Source organism: Salvelinus namaycush, chromosome 7 (assembly GCF_016432855.1).
Source record: "Salvelinus namaycush isolate Seneca chromosome 7, SaNama_1.0, whole genome shotgun sequence".
NCBI classification, from domain to species: domain Eukaryota; kingdom Metazoa; phylum Chordata; class Actinopteri; order Salmoniformes; family Salmonidae; genus Salvelinus; species Salvelinus namaycush.
The window spans coordinates 31,132,257-31,153,026 of NC_052313.1; the positions used below are offsets into that span (position 1 = coordinate 31,132,257).

Here is a 20,770-nt window from a genome sequence, read left to right on the forward strand (position 1 = left end):
AGACACAGAAAAGGTAGGAAAAACACAGAGGGTACGGGGCAACAGAGGACGAACAGCAGAGGGGCTAATGATCTTGGAGCGGGGGGAAAAGGTCTCGGCTTCTGGGGGTGTAGCCACGGCACCATAGCGGCGTGCCAGCGCCTCAGGCTTGAACTTCTTGGAAACCGGTCGGTGCTGTAGAAGCGAAGTGGCCCGGGCCTTACTGAACCCCTCCTGGAGGTCCTGGTATTCTGCGGAGCTGGCGGAGAGGTCCGGGTCATTTTCCAAGCCCACAGGAAGACATCCCGGGGCAGGCAGAGCTGACGTCAGGCAATGAGTGTGGCAGGATGGGCACCAGTCCACGACGGCACCAGTAGCCCAGTCAATGGAGGGATTGTGTCACTGGAGCCAAGAGAATCCCAATACCACGGCAACCTGCGGAGACTCATCCAGCAGGAATTGGATCATCTCCCTGTGGTTCCCCGAAACTCGTAGGTTGACGGGGGTGGTCTGATGGGTGACCCGGCCTATAGAGCGCCCGTCCAGCACTCTAACACCCATGGTAATGGAGAGGGGTTGAGTGGGGAAGCCCAGGTCAGACGCCAGGGTAACGTCCATGAGACTCGCATCGGCCCCCGAGTCGTTGAATACCTGGAGAGACTTGGGCTGGTCGCCCCACAGCAGGGTGGCTAGGAGAGGGGGGGAGTAAGGGGAGAAGAACCATTATCTTTTAGACCCACCAGTGTACTAACTCCAATGAATGAGCTAGGTCTCTTGAAGGGACAAGTAGACACAAAATGACTGTCAGTACCGCAATACAGACAACTCTGGGTCTCAAGTCTGCGTACGTTTTCGGATGGAGACAACCTAGCCCTGCCGAGCTGCATCGACTCGGGAAGAGATGAATCGTCAGTCTCCGGAGGCTCTTGGAGAGACTCGGGTAAGCTCGGATCCTCTCGGGGACGTAGACGCCGGGGACTTCCGGAATTCATCAGCTTTAAGGTGGGATCCCTGAGTGAGCAATTGTGACCGCAATTGGACCCCTTCTCCCTCCTTCGTTCCCATAGCCGACCATCGATCCGGATGGTTAAAGCGACGAGTGAGTCAAGATCCGTTGGTAGTTCTCGGGCTGCCAGCTCAACCTTTACCTCTTCCGATAATCTGTTCAAGAACGTGTCGAACAGTGCTTCCGGGTTCCAGGTACCCTCCGCTGCTAGCTTGCGGAACTCAACCGTATAGTCTGTCACACTGAGGGTGTACTGCTGGAGTAACTTCTGGGCAGCCTCTCTCCCGGACACCGGAGCCTCAAACTTTTCTCACTTCTGCCACGAATACCTCCAGACTGAGGCAGATGGTGGATTGTTGCTCCCACACCACCGTGGCCCAGGCGAGTGCCATCCCATCAGTGTAATAATGTACGCTATCTCTGAGCGGTCCAAGGGGAATGAAGAAGGCTGCAGCTCGAAAACGAGGGAGCACTGGGAGAGAAAGGCCCGGCAGGTTCTGGAATCTCCATCATAGCGCTCTGGGGGAGCTCAGCGGGGTTCCCGGGAAATCGGTGATGTGCTGCTACCACCCGGGTTACAGAGGGGCTGGGAGTAGGTGGGCTGCCTAGTAGGCAACCCACAGAATTGCTCCCGCAATGCGTCCAAGGCTAGGTCGTGACATTCTGCCACGGCCTGGAACCCTTCCATCAGACAGTGAAGCAACTCCTCGTGCCTACCAATGGTGGCTCCTTGGGAGGAGATGGCGTTGCGGAGCTGGTCCAAGTCTGTTGGGTCAGTCATGGCCAGCTCGTACTGTCAGGTATCAAGGTAAAACCCAAGTGCAGACTGTGTGAAGTAACAATGTTTATTGTAACAACAAGGGTAGGCAAACGACAGGTCAAGGCAGGCAGGGGCCAATAATCCAGAGTAGGAGCAAAGGTACAGGATGGCGGACAGGCAGAGTTCAGTAATCCAGAGGTGGAGCAAAGGTACAGGAAGGCAGGCAGGCTCAGGCTCAAGGACAGGCAGAGTGGTCAGGTGGGCAGGTACAGGGTCAGAACAGGCAAGGGTAAAAACCAGGAGGATGAGAAAGAGAGGCAGGGAAAGACAGGAGCTGACAGGACAAACGCTGGTAAGCTTGACAAACAAGATGAACTGGCACAGACAGACAGAAAATATAGGTATAAATACCCTGAGGATAAGTGGGGAAGATGGACGACACCTTGAGGGGGTGGAGTCAGCTGAAAAGATCAGGGCGTGACAGCCTTGATGACAGCTTTACACACTCTTGGTATTCTCTCAACCAGATTCACCTGGAATGATTTTACAACAGTCTTGAAGGATTTCCCACATATGCTGAGCACTTGTTGGCTGCTTTCCCTTCACTCTTCGGTCCAACTCATCCCAAACCATCTCAATTTGGTTGAGGTCAAGGGATTGTGGATGCCAGGTCATCTGATGTAGCATTCCATCACTCTCCTTCTTGTTCAAATAGCCCTTACACAGCCTGGAGCTGTGCTGGGTCATTGTCCTGTTGAAAAACAAATGATAGTCACACTAAGCGCAAACCAGATGGGATGGCGTATCGCTGCATAATGCTGTGGTAGGCATGCTGGTTAAGTGTCCCTTGAATTTGGATTAAATCAGGTCACCAGCAAAGCACCCCCACACCTTCTCCTCCACGCTTTACGATGTGAAATACACATGCAGAGATCCTCCTTTCACCTACTCTGCGTCTCACAAACCACGGCGGTTGGAACCAAAAATCTCAAATTTGGACTCATCAGACCAAAGGACAGAATTCCACCGGTCTGATGTCCATTGCTCGTGTTTCTTGGCCCAAGTAAGTCTCTTCTTATTGGCATCCTTTAGTAGTGGTTTCTTTGCATCAATTCGAACATGAAGGCCTGATTCACGCCGTCTCCTCTGAACAGTTGATGTTGAGATGTGTTTGTTTCTTGAACTGTGAAGCATTCACTTGGCTGCAACCTGAAGTTCAGTTAACTCTAATGAACTTACCCTCTGCAGCAGAGGTAACTCTGGGTCTTCCTTTCCTGTAGCGGTCCTTATGAGAGCCAGTTTCTTCATAGTGCTTGACGGTTTTTTCGACTGCACTTGAAAAAACGTACAAAGTTCAACCAAAGTTTCCGAATTGACTGACCATCATGTCTTAAAGTAGTGATGGACTGTCATTTCCCTCTGCTTATTAGAGCTGTTCTTGCCTTAATATGGACTTGGTCTTACCTTGTCACAACACAATTGATTGGATCAAACGCATTAAGAAGGAAAGCAATTCCACAAATTAACTTAACAAGGCACACATGTTAATTGGAATGCGTTCCAGGTGACTACCTCATGAAGCTGGTTGAGAGAATGCCAAGAGTGTGCAAAGCTGTCATCAAGGCAAAAGGTGGCTACTTTGAAGAATCGAAAAAAGAAAATACATTTTGATTTATTTAACACTTCTTTGGTTTACTACATGATTCCATACATGTTATTTCATAGTTTTGATGTTTTCACTATTATTCTACAATGTAGAAAATAGTACAAATAAATGAGTATGTGTGTATAACTTTTGACTGCTACTGTATATATTTTACCTTGGAATGTTTACAAAAATGATTTACAGTGGGGAGAACAAGTATTTGATACACTGTCGATTTTGCAGGTTTTTCTACTTACAAAGCATGTAGAGGTCTGTAATTTTTATCATAGGTACACTTCAACTGTGAGAGACTGAATCTAAAACAAAAATCCAGAAAATCACATTGTATGATTTTTAAGTAATTAATTTGCATTTTATAGCATGACATAAGTATTTGAAAACCTACCAACCAGTAAGAATTCCGGCTCTCACAGACCTGTTAGTTTTTCTTTAAGAAGCCCTCCTGTTCTCCACTCATTACCTGTATTAACTGCACCTGTTTGAACTCGTTACCTGTATAAAAGACACCTGTCCACACACTCAAACAGACTCCAACCTCCCCACAATGGCCAAGACCAGAGAGCTGTGTAAGGACATCAGGGGATGGGATGGGCTACAGGACAATAGGCAAGCAGCTTGGTGAGAAGGCAACAACTGTTGGCGCAATTATTAGAAAATGGAAGAAGTTCAAGATGACGGTCAATAACCCTCGGCCTGGGGCTCCATGCAAGATCTCACCTCGTGGGGCATCAATGATCATGAGGAAGGTGAGGGATCAGCCCAGAACTACACGGCAGGACCTGGTCAATGACCTGAAGAGAGCTGGGATCACAGTCTCAAAGAAAACCATTAGTAACACACTACGCCGTCATGGATTAAAATCCTGCAGCGCACGCAAGATCCCCCTGCTCAAGCCAGCGCATGTCCAGGCCCATCTGAAGTTTGCCAATGACCATCTGGATGATCCAGAGGAGGAATGGGAGAAGGTTATGTGGTCTGATGAGACAAAAATAGAGCTTTTTGGTCTAAACTCCACTCGCCGTGTTTGGAGGAACAAGAAGGATGAGTACAACCCCAAGAACACCATCCCAACCGTGAAGCATGGAGGTGGAAACATCATTCTTTGGGGATGCTTTTCTGCAAAGGGGACAAGACGACTGCACCGTATTGAGGGGAGGATGGATGGGGCCATGTATCGCGAGATCTTGGCCAACAACCTCCTTCCCTCAGTAAGAGCATTGAAGATGGGTCGTGGCTGGGTCTTCCAGCATGACAACAACCTGAAATACACAGCCAGGTCAACTAAGGAGTGGCTCCGTAAGAAGAATCTCAAGGTCCTGGAGTGGCCTAGCCAGTCTCCAGACCTGAACCCAATAGAAAATCTTTGGAGGGAGCTGAAAGTCCGTATTGCCCAGCGACAGCCCCGAAACCTGAAGGATCTGGAGAAGGTCTGTATGGAGGAGTGGGCCAAAATCCCTGCTGCAGTGTGTGCAAACCTGGTCAAGAACTACAGGAAACGTATGATCTCTGTAATTGCAAACAAATGTTTCTGTACCAAATATTAAGTTCTGCTATTCTGATGTATCAAATACTTATGTCATGCAATAAAATGCTAATTATTTACTTAAAAATCATTCAATCTGATTTTCTGGATTTTTGTTTTAGATTCCCTCTCACAGTTGAAGTGTACCTATGATAAAAATTACAGACCTCTACATGCTTTGTAAGTAGGAAAACCTGCAAAATCGGCAGTGTATCAAATACTTGTTCTCCCCACTGTATGTGTTGCACTTGATACACTTCATGTGCACTTTTTTTAAAGAATCTTTAAAGAACACCGAACTGAGAAGGAAGACTTTAGTGTACTGTCTTTGACACTCGATTTATTCATCTCAAATGGCACCCTATTCCCTTTACAATGCACTTCTTTTGACAAGGGCCAATAGGGTGCCATTTGCGACACGGGCAATGTGTCTGACGTTTCTCTGTTTTCAGAACAGGGCTAAGTTACAATTCCAAGTAACAGTTGTTTTATGTCAAGCTGTCAGAGAAAAATGACAGAGTTGTGCTTGGATGCTAGACTTCTACGTGTACAATGTCAAATACTTCTGAAAAACTCTTGCTGTTCTGTTCCTTTTAGTTACTATGAAAATAGATTTTTGGTTGAATTTGTTTCTGTTCAAGTATACAACCCCGGCTGTGTCTGCAGCAATTATAAATATTGAAACCCTCTTTCTTAACATTTTACATTTATTTCTCATTGGAGCTTGAAATTGATTTGAAGTTGGCTGAACGAAGACAAGCATTTGAACCCCGAGCAGCCCAGAGAGAGGAGAGATGAATTGGAAAGTGTTTTTGCTGAGAGAAGCTACATTCTGATAATGTTAGATTGATAAATGCTCGACACGTCTTACTGGGCAGTATTACAGCGATTTTCTCTTTTCCCTGTTTGTGCTCAGTTGACAATGTTCGATTCAGACAGACACACTGCTTTCCAAGCTCTCTAGTTTGCCCTGTCTCAAACCAAAGCAGAGTTGTGGGGAATATTGTGTAGTGTGCTGCTGTGCTACTGGCTTTTTTGTTATAAAATGCTTGATTTATTTATACTTTCTTCCATTTTATTCATATTTCTTTATGCTCACGTCCATATTACATACTGTCGCTCAATGTTTCAAAGATCAACCTTTCAGATGGTTGCTGTTCTAGTCTAGTCATATCTTGGAGGTCAAGGAAAGTCAAGTATGCTTTGCGTTTCAGTCAGATGAGTTGATCAACAGAGTAGGAGTACTGATTTGGGATCCGCATTACCTTTTTAGTTCATAATTAAAGGGTTATATTGTCAGGGAAGACCTGATCCTAGATCAGCAGTAATACTCTGAGATGCTAGATGCATACATCAGACAGTAGTGATGGGTGGGAAATCAATACAGTTACATATTGCAATATTATTTTTATTTTATTTTTGCTTCTGTAGGTTGCGTTGGCTAGCGCTATAGTCGGCTGTACCGGCGCCAAAACGCAGGAATGTTTCATCCTATAGCTTGTTCTCCATCTTCTTTTTAAATAGTGAGCCAACATGTTTTCAGCACTTCTATTTCCCTGACTGATCAAATTTTGTTTTTTGATGCTCCCTCTTGTCTCTCGGAAGCAGACATATAGAGAGCAATATGTTTGGAACATTAAATTGCAGTAAAATCACAATATCAAATCGCAATACATTTAGAATCGTGAGAATCGCAATACATAACATATCGCCACCTAAGTATCATGATAATATCGTATCGTGAGGTCCCTGGCAATTTCCAGCCCTATCAGACAGTCAGCCCATCAGTTACCATCACCACAAGATGTTCCTACTCTTCTCCCTCTCCAGCTGGCCATGACTCACCCCAGCCACCACCTGAACTTCGGCATGAACCCAGACCATGCCCAAAACTCCCTGTCCAACTGTGGCATCCGCCAGCCCAAGTATGGAGACAGGGAGGTCCACCACATGTATATGAGGAAGAAGGGTGGGTACCTACAGTACAACACATTGGTGCACACACACACCACACACACACTTCATCAATATTGATTAATGGATGTAACTTCTATCTATGCTGACGAACCAACCTCTCTCTGGTTGGTCAGGAATCAACACCTTGATCAACATTAAGTCTTGTCTCAGACAAGACGGCCCCTCCCCCTCCAGGTAGACTCTACTTCCATAAGGAGGTCTAAGCAATGTCACCAACCACTGATGCAGTGGACATTCTTAATCCCTTATCTAATACATACTTAGCAAATGCAAAGTCCCTAAATCAAGCAGTTGCTGTCCTGCTGTGCCTCAGTGTGGGGAGGCCCTGCACTTATTTTCATGAGTGAGTTCTAAGAAATTTCACAAACCACTGATGCAAGGGCCATTGTAATTCCAATACACCTTTGCATTGTGTGCTAATAAATGTGGGCTATTAGATTTGTGAAGGTTTGAGACAGAATAAATACACTTGAGCAGAATGAATCAACTTGATTCAAACCTGTATAGGTCATATTTCAGGTCACTATTGGATTTTCACCTGTGATATTTGTCAGATTGTGTTGATTTGGTTGGTCTCAGAGACCTGTGGTTCCTGTGTAAATGTCTGATCTACTATAGACTGAGATGCCCATTAAATGATCTCTCCCTCCCTCATCTCTGTCTCTTTCTCCTCCCCACCTCCCTCCCTCCCTCTCTCTTTCTCTCTCACCATATCTTCCTCTCTGGGTCTCTTTCCTCTCCCTCCCTGTCTCTCTCTTTCTCTCCTCAACCCCCCTTCTCTCCTCATCTCTTTTTTTCTCTCTTCCAGGATCAATCACAACGAGCGGCTGGAGTTTCTCGGCGATGCCGTTGTGGAGTTTCTCACCATGTGAGATTTATGTCCGTCAGGTCCCTCGCTTTCATTTTTTTGACAGACACCTTTGCTAATCGAACATGGCGACGACTCTCTCCCCCTTCCCCTTACTCTACTCTGTGATTTCACCCTTAATTGGGGATTGGGTTGTAATTTCACCATAGCCCTTTTCATAGGGCCTTACTGAAAGTCTCCATGACAACCAGCAATTAGCTGTGTAAATGCTGCGTGTGTTATTGACTGAGTCACTCCCAGGTGAGAGGGTACCGGTGTGGCCCAGGCACCACTCAGCTTGCACTGCCAAACTACTAATTACATGGAGCTATTATTACTACAGTCACTACCTCCCTACCTAGCTACCTCTCTGCATCCCAAATGGCACCCTATTCCTTATGTAGCCATATGGGCCCTGGTCAAAAGTAATGTACTACATAGGGAATAGGGTACCATTTGGGACAAAACATTTCTTTGGATTGAAAGGTAGCTGGAGAGGGGAAAATGTCTGGGCTAGCCCAGCTTAGCTCATTAGGTAGTTTCTGCACGTCAAATCATATAAGCCTCACCGGGAAAAAGGTGAGCTGAGGGCTGCCCTGTTCATTTTAAAATGAAAACCTTCCTAGGGATGAGTTGTTGTTTTTCACTTCTCCCCGTTTTCCATTTCCGGCTGTTTGTTGTTAGAGATGAGAGCAAGTAATTTATTTCACCCCTGCCAATATATAGCCTTGAATAGAACTAGCCCCGACTGCAAGAGTTTGACTGTAATAGGAGAGGACCGTTAGGAGTGGATGGCTAGGAGTCCGTTTTAGCTATTTTACCCAGCGGATGGCCTGCGTCCCAAATGGCACCCTATTCCATTTATAGTGCACTACTTTTGACCAGAGCCCTCAGTGTACTATAAAGCAGATACGGTGCCATTTGGGATGCAGCCATGGATGGAGTGAGTGAGGAAGGAAAGGGGTGGTTATCTGCTGTTTCTGTGGACTTGGGCAGTTCCTCTCATCTTGTGTTGCTCCTCTTCTGATGTAGGCATTCATAAGGACTCGTTCGGCCCACGCTACTCGCTTTGGCCCTCCTCAGAGCTGTAAATAATGTATCACCCTCTTGTCTAGTTAACTGACGGAGCAAATCCAGTTAACCACCCTTGCTTCCCTGGCAAGCACTGGACCTGCTCTGGACCACTCTACATACCTCTTTCTCGTTCTCTCTCTCCCTATCTCTCTCTCTTTTCCCCTCTCCCTCACTCCATCCCTCCATTCCAGCACTGCTGTCTCCTGGACTGAACATTTCTGAAACCGGACTACCAGGAGCTGGGGATATAGAATATTTAGGTGTAAAATAGCAAGCGGGCTGAATTGAGCTAAGGTGTTTTATTCGTCTTGGTCTTTCATGTCCATTTGATGCAACGTTGATTCATCACAGGCATACGTAACTACTGCCAAGGAATAATAACTAGTGGTAGGGAGAGATAAATGAACCTAAGGAACAGGACATCATTACATCACTCACACACCACCAATGGATAGCCTACCACCATTCATTGAGACTTGTGTTTTTCAAAAGGCCTGTACTGGCGGCAGTAATAGCTTTCCTTATATTTATCATGCAACAAATACGTACTTATCATGCAACAAATATGTACTTACCATATGAGCAGCAAATCTGAGAACAGCAAAACAACAATGTGCCGTAATGTACCCATGCTCTGGCTGTTATTTCAATGTCGAGTAGTACTACTACTGAAGCAGGACTTTCATTCATTAATAGCAGCTTGACATGTAACAGTCACACTTCATTTCCTGGGGATTAATGATTAACCAGTGGAAGCAATGAAGAACTATTTAAACCACTGTTCAAAACTAGCATTTGTACTAAAGGTTTTGAGGTCCATACAGAGATTGGCTACATAGCTACACATCCATAGGCATACAGGTATTTTTATCCTCCTCTACAGAATAAGGAAGAAAAGAGTTGGCTAGGTTACTTCAGCTGCATTGTATGGCAAAAATCTTCAAACACTAATGTTAACGTTACTACAATAAAGAACAATGACAAGTTTTTGACTTAGATTTTTTTTAAGAACAGCAAGGCAAGCTTACAAAATTGTACATTCAATTTGCAGTAAATGTTTAAGCTAGATTCTTTACACCCACTGGGTTTCACAAGATGACAGCCTGGTTTGCTCAGGAGTCCGTAAAACATTAAACAACACAAATTACAGTTCATACAAATGTCAAAAGCCCATATAGCCAGCTAAATGTATAACCAGCTGATTAATGTTAGCTAGTCAGCTAGCTTGTAAAATTGTTATTTTCATAATTTAACTTTATGACAAAAAAGCATATGCATAATTATTTCTCTACATTAACAAATACATAATTTAAATTAATGAATTATTTGAAGTGTTATGTATTCCAAATGTGAGATATTGCGTGAATTTTGAAAAAGCCACACCACCTGGTAATGGTCCAACGTTTTGGAGAATGTGGACAAAGAACAGTAATGAAAATGGAGGCTGGCTTGTTGCCTGAACACAGCTGTGGTTCTGGGAGACTTCGACCCATTGTCAGCCATTTAAGATCTAATGGGTCTCTGGTTGGTTACCTGCACACAGCTGGGGATCTGTGACCCATCGTCGGCCATCTTGGATCTAATTGGTCTTTAGTTGCCTGCACACAGCTGGAGATATGTGACCCACCAGGGACCATATTGGATCTAACAGCTCTGTCTGTGTGCTTCCTGTCTTCACAGTGTCCATCTTTTCTACTGGTTCCCCTGTCTGGAAGAAGGAGGCCTGGCCACCTACAGAACAGCCATTGTACAGAACCAGCACCTGGTCATGCTAGCGAAGGTGAGACTTTTACCCTTTTTGGGGGAAGTTTCACAGAATAGATTAACACTAGCCCTGTTAAAGCAAGACCGATTCAAGACCAAGACCGGAGCAAATCGAGTCAGAGTCTAGACCAACAGCGGGGGCGGGATGGGGACAAGGGGTTCGAGACAGAGTCAAGACCAAGACTAGAAAAATGTGAGTCCAATTCAAAGTCATGTTTGTAAAATCGCCAACATAATAAGAGTTAAAAATGTCCAGTATTTCTGTGTTCATATTTCAGAAGAACTTATGGATTCCACTCTACAAATGATTAGTAACCCAAACACAGTGGGAACAATTAGGGCCTTCTACGCCTTCAACTGTATTAGGTAAAGATTTTTGAGTGATAGTGGAATCGACCGATCACATTTTGACATGTAAATGGGTGGGACCATTTTTTTTTTTTACTCATGGAAACTTCTGCCTTCTCAAAGGCCAACAGGTCACTGCGAAGTAGCAAGCGGTAGATTTCCCATGGTCTAACTAGCTATCATTTGTTGTCGGCTAGTTTGCAGTAGGTGTTACTGAAGAGAATGTGGTTACAAATTTGTTAGCTTCTCCCTTTTCAAGAATAACGTGCAGCTCACTTGCTGTTGTTAGCCATCTCTTTGAAAATTATTTGTGTGAAACATTGTTGCATTTAAACTTTAGGTCACCGCTTACTTTGTGTGCTCAACGTGAAATGTTTTTTTGCAATGGGAAGTAATAGTTGTACATTTTGATTAGGAAATGCTTAGCCTAATGGTTGTGTTTTTGTATTATGATTGGGACCTACTGGCTTATTATGTCTGAGTGAATGGACTGCTTATCCTTTAACATCATGCTGTGTGTGACTGCTGTCTTTCCATCGACCGTATGCTGTGGTGACAGCACATGACAGCACGAGTGGAGTTTGCAAAAAGGCACGTGAAAGACTGAGATCATAAGGCAAAAGATTGTGGTCTGATGAGACAGAAATTTTACTCTTTTGCCTGAATGCAAAGTGCCATGTCTGGAGAAAACCAGGCACAGCTCCTCACCCATCTAACACATCCCTACCAGGAAGCATGGTGGTGGCAGAATGCTATGGGGATGCTTTTCAGTGGCAGGGACTGAGAGACTGGTAAAGATAGAGAGAATAATGAATGGAGCCAAATACAGGCAAATCCTTGATGAGAACCTGCTTTAGAGTGCAAATGACCTTAGACTTGGGCGAAGATTTACATTCCAACTGGACAACAATCCTAAGCATACAGCCAAAGCAACGCTAGAATGGCTATAAAACAAGAATGTGAAAGTCGAAGCCCAAACTTGAATCCCATAGAAAATCTGTGGAGATTGCTTGACTTGAAGACTTGAAGATTGCTGCTCACCACCACTCATCATCTAATTTAACAGAGTTTGAGATAATCTGCAATGAATAATGGGAGAAAATCCCAAAATGACTCAAAGCTGTAATCGCCGCCATAGGTGCTTCTACAAAGTATTGACTCTGGTGTGAATGATGTAAATTAGATATTTCTGTATTTAATTCTCAATACCTTTGCAAAAATTGCTAAAAACATGTTTTCACTTTGTCATTATGGGGGATTTTGTGTAGATTACAGGCCCCTTACAGTATGTTTGTACTGTAGCTGAGTGCCATACAGAACAGTACAAGCATTCTGCTACATCCGCAATAACATCTACTAAATATGTGTATGCGACCAATAAAGTTTGATTTGAGAGACAGGTTGACATTTATTATTTTCCTTAGATAGGCCAGCTGCAAAGTCAAAATTTGCTATATTGTAAAACTGTATAAAAAAAGTTTTAGGTTTGGGCTAGACATTAGGGTTAGCAGTCAGCTTTTTTTTCACCACCTCTACCATCTCTGTATCAGGTAAATATCAAAGTGGCAGTTATCAAAGACAAAAATAAGGTCAGGAGAAAACTGTGATTGTGTTATTTGCTCCCACAATTGTGTGTTACAGTATGCCGTGATGGAAATTAAGCTATCCCGCTAGCCTGAACTAGCCAACCAGGTCAGAAAACTGTTGTCGTTCCCAGTACTGCATGGCATAGATTGTGACTGTATGTGTTGGTATGTTTCGTGCTTTGCCAGAAACTGGAGCTGGATCGCTTCATGTTTTATGTGCACAGACCAGACCTCTACAGGGAGTCAGACCTGAGACCCGCCATGGCCACCTGCTTTGAAGCCCTCATAGGTGAGTGTGTCCATCCATCTGTCTCTGTACTTCACAGGTGTGTGTGTGTGTGTGTGCGTGACCATGCTCGAACCAGAGTGTTGTATCCAGGTCAGTGTGTATGTGTGTGCAGTATAACTCCCGTTAGGTCCAGACACATTAAGCAGCTTTATTGATCTCTCTATAGATGGACTTTGACCTCTGGCTGGACAGGCAGTCCCTAGAGTATCACATACACACACACACCCCACACAGACTAAGCTCTCTGTAGGGACAGTCTCCTCTCTATCCCCCTTGGGCGGCAACAGTAGGGGAGCTAAGCAACGCTCGGTCCTGGAGAGTGTGCAGTGTCGGCAGCTTTTCCCATCTTATCACCATCTTGATTAAACCATTTCAGCCATTCCTCCACTCCCCTGATAAGCAATGGAGATTACGTCCCAAATGGCAACCTACTCCCTATATAGTGCACTACTTTTCATCAGGGCCCTATGGGTTTCCCGATTGGCTCTGGTCAAAAGTAGTGCACTGTGTAGGAAATAGGGTGCCATTTGGGACACAGATGGGTGGATTTAAAAAGAAGAGAAAAAATTAAAGTGAGCAAGAAATGAGAGGCAAACATTGTTGAGAGTAGTGCTGTGTTGCGTCTTGGATCGGAATGGTCCCTCGCCTTTCTCTGTTCCCCGGGCCCCCAACCATACTTGTTCATATTGGCTGCGAGAGCAGCTTAGTAATCTATTCAGTCCCATAGCTGCTCAGAGTGAGAGAGAGCGAGAGAGAGACTAGTCCTCTCATTTCTTCTCTCTTTCTATACATAGAATTTTACATAGAATTTCAAAGCAAGTGACAGACAATAAACAAAAAGGAAATATACAGGGGAAATAAACAATCCTCCCAAAAACAATATGTTGGTATTTCTTTCAAAATACTGCAAAACGCAGCATCATATGGCTTTGATGATGGATTTTGCATCATATGTCTGTATTTTGAAATGTACATATCTTGAAATCTCGATAGCTGATAAGCAAACATTTTGGGAGTATATCAACAATGGACTAATGAATTAAATACCGAAACGTAGTTTTGGGGTGGGATTTTCCTTTCACAGTAAACATTACACTCACAAGTTTAAAAAATAATATAGACGTTTCAAATGTTATATTATTGTGCATGTACAGTGTTGTAACAATGTGAAAATAGTTGAAGTACGAAAGGGCAAATAAATATAGGTTGTGCTCTACCGATTGCTCTTTTCTTGTAGTAATAGGTCACAAATCTTGCTGCTGTGGTGACACACTGGAATTTCACCTAATATATATGGGAGTTTATTAAGATTAGATTTGTTTTCAAATTCTTTATAGGTCTGTGTAATCTGAGGAAAATATGTGTCTCTAATATGCTCATACATTTGGCAGGAGGTTAGAAAGAGTAGCTCTGTTTCCACCTAATTTTGTAGGCATTGTACCCATAGCCTGTCTTCTCTTGAGAGCCAGATCTTCCTATGTTGACCTCTTTGATGGCAAAACCATGCTTACTGAGTCTGAACATACTCAAAGTTTTCTTAATTTTGGACTCAGTCACAGTGTTCAGGTATTCTGCCACTGTGTGTTTTTTGTTTAGTGCCAAATAAAATTCCAGTTTGTGTGAAGTAATTATCTTTTTGTTTTCTCATGATTTGGTTCGGTCTAATTGGGTTGCTGTCCTGGGGCTCTGTGGGGTCTGTTTGTGTTTGTGAACAGAGTCCCAGTACCAGCTGGCTAAGGGGACTCTTCTGCAGGTGGATCTCTCTGTAAGTGAGGGCTTTGTTATGGAAGGTTTGAGAATCACTTCATCTTTTTAGGTGGTTGTAGAATTGAATAGCTCTTTTCTGGATTTTGATAAACACCCTAATTCGGTTCTGCATGCATTATTTGTTGTTTTACGTTGTACACTGAGGATGTTTTTGCAGAATTCTGCTTTTTTGTGTTTGTCCCATTTTGTGAATTCTTGGTTGGTGAGTGGACCCCAGACCTCACAACCATAGAGGACAATGGGTACTATAACTGATTCAAGTATTTTTTTTGCTAGTTGAGATGTCAAATTTGATGTTCCTTTTGATGGCGTAGAAGGCCCTTCTTGCCTTGATCGTTCACAGCTTTGTGGAATGTACCTGTGGTGCTGATGTTTAGGCAGAGTAGGCATAGTTTTTTTGTGATAACGGTGTCTTGGTGGAATTTTTATTTGTGGTCCTTTTTTGGAATACCATTATTTTTGTCTTATTGAGATTAACTGTCAGGTTCCCAAGTCTGACAGAATATATGCAGAAGATCTAGGTGCTGCTCTTGGCCCTCAACTGCAAACAGTAAACATTTGACTTCAGAGTCTAGTAGGGTAAGGTTGGGTGCTTTAGACTGTTCTAGAGCCTTCACCAATTCGTTGATATAAATGTTGAACGTGGTCACGTGGTCCCGTGTGGCTCAGTTGGTAGAGCATGGCGCTTGCAACGCCAGGGTTGTGTGTTCAATTCCCACGGGGGGACCAGGGTTCAATTCCCACGGGGGGACCAGGATGAATATGTATGAACTTTCCAATTTGTAAGTCGCTCTGGATAAGAGCGTCTGCTAAATGACTTAAATGTAAAATGTAAATGTTGAAGATGGTGGGGCTCAAGCTGCATCCCTGTCTCACCCCGGTGTATTCAAACAACCACAAACTTGTTGTATGTATACATGGATTTTATAATGCTGTATGTATTCCTCCCAACACCGCCTTCAATCAATTTGTATATCAGACTCTCATGCCAAATTGAGTCAACCTTTTTTGAAATCAGCAAAGCATGATCAGCAAAGAAGACTATACTTTTGTTTTGCTTTGTTTGTTTGTTTGTCAAGAAGGGTGTGCAGGGTGAATACATGGTCTGTTGTACGGTAATTTGGTAATTGATTATGTATATGTTTTTGCTGTTTGTTATTTGTTGTAAGGCCAAAACGAATGGAGAAGTGTTTTACCTACATTACATGACCAACAGTATGTGGACACCTGCTCGTCAAATCTCATTCCAAAATCATGGGCATTCATATGGAGTTGGTCCCCCCTTTTCTGCTATAACAGCTTCCACTCTTCTGGGAAGGCTTGCCACTAGATGTTGGAACATTGTTGCGGGGTCTTGCTTCCATTCATTCACAAGCATGAGGTCGGCCACTGGCTTGTAGTCAACGTTCCAATTCATCCCAAAGGTGCTCGATGGAGTTGAGGTCATGGCTCTGTGCTGGCCAGTCAAGTTCTTCCACACTGATCTTGACAAACCATTTCTGTATGGACCTCACTTTGTGCATGGGGCATTGTCATGCTGAAACAGGTAAAGGCCTTCTCCAAATTGTTGTCACAAAGTTGGAAGCTCATACTCATCTAGAATTGAATTGTATGCTGTAGAGTTCCCTTCACTGGAACTAAGGGGCCTAACCTCAACCACAAAAAACAGCCCCAAACCATTATTCCTCCTCCACCAAACTTTACAGTTGGCACTATGCATTTGGGCAGGTAGCATTATCCTGGCATCCACCAAACCCAGATTAGTTTGTCGGACTGCCAGATGGTGATGCATGATTCATCACTGCAGAGAACGTGTTTCCACTGCTCCAGAGTCCAAAGGTGGCGAGCTTTACACCACTCCAGCCTACGCTTGGCATTGCGCATGGTGATCTTAGGCTTGTGTGCGGCTGCTCGGCCATGGAAACCCATTTCATGAAGCTCCCGATGGACAGTTATTGTTCTGACATTGCTTCCAGAGGCAGTTTGGAACTCGGGAGTGAGTGTTGTAACAAAGGACAGATGATTTTTACGTGCTACTTTCTTCAGCACTCTCCGTTCCCATTCTGTGTGCTTGTGTGGCCTACCACTTCGGGACTGAGCCGTTGTTGCTCCTAGACGTTTCCACTTCGCAATAACAGCAATTACAGTTGACCGGGGAAGCTCTAGCAGGGTATACATTTGACGAACTGACTTGTTGAAAGGTGGCAATCTATGATGGTACCATGTTGAAAGTCACTGAGCTCTTAAGTAAGGCCATTCTACTGCCAATGTTTGTCTATGGAGAATGCATGGCTGTGTGCTCGATTTTATATCCCTGTCAGCAATGGGTGTGGCTGACATAGCCGAATCCACTAATTTGAAGGGGTGTCCACATACTTTTGTATATATTGTGGATATATCTTCATGTTGTTGTCTGTTTTAGTGTTTTCCAATTTTCCCAGAAGTGGTTTGATTCTATGGATTCTTCAGTAACTGGTTTCTGACATGCTGTTCTTTATTTTTCCTTACTGTATTCTATACTGTTTTTAGTGTTTCACTATAGTGAAGGCGTAGGCGTAGGCTCAGGTTTTCTGGGTCTCTGTGTTTTTGTTTGGATAGGTTCCTCAATCTCTTTCTTATGTTTTTTTCTTCTTCATCAAAACATTTGTCATTGCTGTTCATTTTCATAGGTTGTCTTGGTTTAAATGTTTACATTTGATAGGGAAGCTGAAATATACCGTTTAGGTTTCTACTGTCAAGTTTACACCTTCACTATTGCAGTGAAACATTTTGTCCAGGAAGTAGTCTGTTTTCTGGTAGGTTTCTACACAACTTTCCTTCAATCTATGGCATTTCTTTATAGTATGTGTTTTGTTCAGCTTTGATGCCTCATGATTGAGTATTGCTTTATTGAAGTAGGCTGTGATTTTGCTGGGGTGTCAGTGATCTGACAGGGGTGTCAGTGGGCTGACTGAAAGGTCTGAGAGACTCTGGGTTCAGGTTGGTGATAAAGTAGTCTACTGTACAGTGCTGCTGCCAAGAGATGAGATGTACAGTTGAAGTCGGAAGTTAACATATACCTCAGCCAAATACATTTTAAACTCCGTTTTTCACAGTTCCTGACATTTAAACCCAGTAAAAACTCCCTGTCTTAGGTCGGTTAGGATCACCACTTTATTTTAGGTATGTAAATTGTCAGAATAATAGTAGAGAAAATGATTTATTTCAGCTTTTATTGCTTTCATCACATTCAAAGTGGGTCAGAAGTTTACATACACTCAATTAGTATTTGGTAGAATTGCCTTTAAATTGTTTAACTCGGTCAAAAACATTTTGGTAGCCTTCCACAAGCTTCCCACAATAAGTTGGGTGCATTTTGGCCCATTCCTCCTGACAGAGCTGGTGTAACTGAGTCATGTTGTAGGCCTCCTTGCTTGCACACGCCTTTTCAATTCTGCCCACAAATTTTCTATAGGATTGAGGTCAGGGCTTTGTGATGTACCTGTTTCCTCCAGCATCTTCACAAGATCCTTTGCTGTTATTCTGGGATTGATTTGCACTTTTCACACCAAAGTACACTCATCTCTAGGAGACAGAAGACGTCTCCTTATTGAGTGGTATAACGGCTGCGTGGTCCCATGCTGTTTATACTTGCGTACTATTGTTTGTACAGATGAATGTGGTACCTTCAGACATTTGGAAATTGCTGCCAAAGATGAACCAGACTTGTGGAGGTCTACAAAAAATGTTGCGGAGATCTTGGCTGATTTCTTTTGATTTTCCCATGATGTCAAGCAAAGAGGCACTGAGTTTGAAGGTAGGCCTTGAAATACATCCACAGGTACACCTCCAATTGACTCAAATGATGTCAATTAGCATAACAGAAGCTTCTAAAGCCATGACATAATTTTCTGTAATTTTCCAAGCTGTTTAAAGGTACAGTCAACTTAATGTATGTAAACTTCTGACCCACTGGAATTGTGACTAAGTGAAATAATCTGTCTGTAAACAATTGTTGGAAAAATTGCTTGTGTCATGCACAAAGTAGATGTCCTAACTGACTTGCCAAAACTATAGTTTGTTTAACAAGACATTTGTGGAGTGGTTGAAAAACAAGTTTTAATGACTCCAACCGAAGTATATGTAAACTTCTGACTTCAACTGTAGGTTTACCTACCGTTGGAGTCCCCTCAAAGCCTATTGAATATGTACAGTGCCAGGTTGTGCCTAGGGGGCATCTGGTGCAAGCCTCTTAGGTCGCAGGATATGGCTTGGGTGGGTGTATTAGTGGGGGTTGAGCATTTTCCTGTTCTCACAGCCTGGGCATATGTGTGGCATGTCATGTTGAGGTCCTTGCTGTAAGGGGGCAGGGGGCAGAAGGGGCATAGGCCTGATCTTTCTCCATTTCTACATGTCTCTATTTCTCTCATGCTATTTGTATAAGAGAAAGTTTGATGCCCGCCTGTTTATTCAGTGAAACAGAGCCTAGCTGTCAGAGAGGATGAGAGGCAAGAGAGGAGCCTCCAGTGATTTTTGGATCTCTAACTCGAAACAGTCTCCACATGCCGAGACGTACGCTGATGTGCGGGCGTACACACACGCAAGCATGCACACACAAACACTTGTGTTAAAATTGCTCGTCTCGATGTACCTTTTCTTTTGTGACACTTTCTGTTTTAGCTCCAAGGGCTCTTGAAGACCCCTTTATCTTGCTGTCTCTCTCTTTTCAATTCAGAGGGGCTTTATTGACATGGGAAACATATGTTTAAATTGCCAAAGCACATGAAATAAACAAAAATGAGAAGAAGCAAACTTCAAAACAATTAGAACATTGCACTCAAAGATTTCAAACAGATAAAGACATTTCAAATGTTATGTTATCAGCTGTGTACAGTGTTTCAAAATGTGCAAATATTTGAAGCATAATTGGTTGGGAAAATAAATATACGTATCGGTTGTATTTACAATGTTGTTTGTGCTCTCAAGGCAACAGGTAAAAATTCTTGCTGGGAATTTACCAATGTTAGATATGTTTTAAAATTCTTTGTCGGTCTGTGATTTGCAGCTCTGTTTCCACCTCATTTTATGGGCAGTGTGCCTATAGCTGGTCTTTTCCCGAGAGTCAGGTCTGCCTATGGCGGCCTTTCTCGATAGCAAGGCTATGCTCTCTTAATCTGTCCTGGGTCAAGGATTTTCTTAATTTTGTTTCAGTCACAGTGGTCAGGTATTCTGCCACTGTGTACTCTCTGACTCTTTCCAGTGTGTCAAATAGTTATCGTGACATTTTTTCATGATTTCACATTTTAATTTCACGTGCACAGTGAGTACAGTGAAATGCTTTTCTTACAAGCTCTAAACCCAATAACAATGCAATACTAAAAATAACATAAGTTAGAACAATAACACACAAGAAACAGAAATAAGAAAAACACGAGAAAGTAAGTAAGCATACTACAGTGCATTCAGAAAGTTTTCAGACACCTTGACTTTTTCCACATTTTGTTAAGATACAGCCTTATTCTATAATGGATTAAATATTTAAAAAATCTCATCAATCTACACACAGTACCCCATAAAGACAAATTAAAAAAAATACACATTTACTTAGGTATTCAGACCCTTTACTCAGTACTTTGTTGAAGCACCTTTTGGCAGCGATTACAGCCTTGAGTCTCTTGGGTATGAAGCTAAAAGCTTGGCACACCTGTATTTGGGAGTTTCTCCCATTCTTCTCTGCAGCTCTGTCAGGTTGGATGGGGAGTGTTGCTGCACAGCAATTTTCAGGTCTTTCCATATCTAGTATGCTTCTTAGATTGATAACACCAGACACGTAAGTATGTTTTAGTTTTTAATTGTATCTTAGAATACCATTCCCTAATGCACCTGGTGTAAGCTTCCTGAGGCTTTCTCAAGCATGGTTATATATGGCAGACTGTCACGACTTCCGCCGAAGTCGGATCCTCTCCTTGTTCGGGCGACTTTCGGCGATCGACGTCACCGGCTTTCTAGCCATCGCCGCTCCATTTTTCATATTTCCATTTGTTTTGTCTTGTTCCATACACACCTGGCTTTCATAATCACACTGCATGTATTTAGTCCTCTGTTCCCCTCCATGTCTTTGTGTGATATTGTTGTATGTTATGTGGGTATTTCCCACGCGTATGATTTTTTGTTCATGTTCCGTGTTTTGGGCACGTTTATTTGTA

At 43.3% G+C, this 20,770-nt stretch overlaps 1 pseudogene; it reads left to right on the forward strand.

Annotated features, from left to right (window-relative positions):
* The window catches only part of LOC120050698, a 153,821-nt pseudogene that overhangs the window by 21,035 nt on the left and 112,016 nt on the right, over nucleotides 1-20,770 (forward strand).